This window comes from Austrofundulus limnaeus, unplaced genomic scaffold, assembly GCF_001266775.1.
Source record: "Austrofundulus limnaeus strain Quisiro unplaced genomic scaffold, Austrofundulus_limnaeus-1.0 Scaffold25, whole genome shotgun sequence".
Taxonomy (NCBI): Eukaryota; Metazoa; Chordata; class Actinopteri; order Cyprinodontiformes; family Rivulidae; genus Austrofundulus; species Austrofundulus limnaeus.
Genome location: NW_013952427.1, coordinates 1,121,649 through 1,122,826, shown reverse-complemented (window position 1 = coordinate 1,122,826; position 1,178 = coordinate 1,121,649). Strand labels below are relative to the sequence as shown.

The 1,178-nt window shown below is 37.4% G+C and overlaps 1 protein-coding gene across 2 annotated transcripts in view; it reads left to right on the top strand.

The window, feature by feature from the left end:
* Positions 1 to 1,178, top strand: part of nfatc3a (nuclear factor of activated T cells 3a) — a 74,243-nt gene that overhangs the window by 46,091 nt on the left and 26,974 nt on the right. The gene's annotated exons all lie outside the window — the stretch shown is intronic.

The following is a 1,178-nucleotide window of genomic DNA, read 5'->3' as shown; positions in this document are numbered from 1 at the left end:
GCATTAATCTTTGAATAAAAGCAAAATAGATTATATGTATATGCTTCATTTGGGGAAATTTTATTTCAGGTTACTGACTTTGTGTGTATGCATCAAGAAAAGACAAAATACAAGGAGAGAGAAGGTGTGGTATCAGCCAAAGTATAATACTGGTTGTATATAAAACTATAAACTACTCACGTGAACACCTTTCCCTCAGGCAGTGTGTGCATACATTCTTACAGGAAACCTCAGCTTCAACGCTAACTATTCGAGATCCCCAGCTTCATCATGCACTGAAATTGAAAAGTCCATAATTGGTAGAAGTCTTTCACTTTAACAAGCATGAATGTTTATACAAAGGATTCGTCTTTTAAGGCTGTAACTGTGTCTACTTTGAGGAGTGACTAGCAGGGGCACTCTTGTGTTGTAAAAGCTATAGAAATTGTGTTTTTACACAGAAGTATTTTTTCTACCTATGTTTGTTTTTGTTTATTTTTATGCTCCAATAGAGGGCGTATATTTTTCCTCTTTATAACAGAGAGAAAGAAGGGTGTTTTGATGATCTGAGTTATTGTTTTACTGTGGTATGAGGCTCCTGTTGGTGCTTGTTGTCTGACGGAGCATGTGGGGCCCTTGCTCCTGCCTGTTGAATGTCAACAAGCTACGCAGCAATAATGCACTGCTGTCAGCTGTCAAGGTCATTGCTCACAGAAAGAAAGACAAAAAAACTGTCAACATGTTAAACTCCTACATTCAGATGAGTTTTTTTAGGGTTAAAACTGACTAATGTGCTGGTGGACTACAACATGTATCATCAGAGCAACTGCTTAACCTTTGAAGCTTTATATTTGAAGTTTTATATTTAACATGCATTTGTATAGACTTTGTATGAATCTCCATTTAGACAAGGCCTCTTTGCAGAGATGTTGCAGATGCCTGACAGTGGTAATTGGGGGTGGGGAGGGGGAATCCTTCGGGTTTTGTGGAAGAGGCCACGCAGGTGCAAAATATAGTCGGTGCAACAATGAGAGTACACCATAAAAGAGGCAGCTGCAAATTTATGTCCTTTTGCTCCACAGCTACTCGATCCTTCAGTTGTCAACATTTTTGTTCTTCTGCAAATACTGTGATTTATATTATATATATAAATCACAGTATTTGCAGTATCACAGTATATATATGAGTTATATATATAT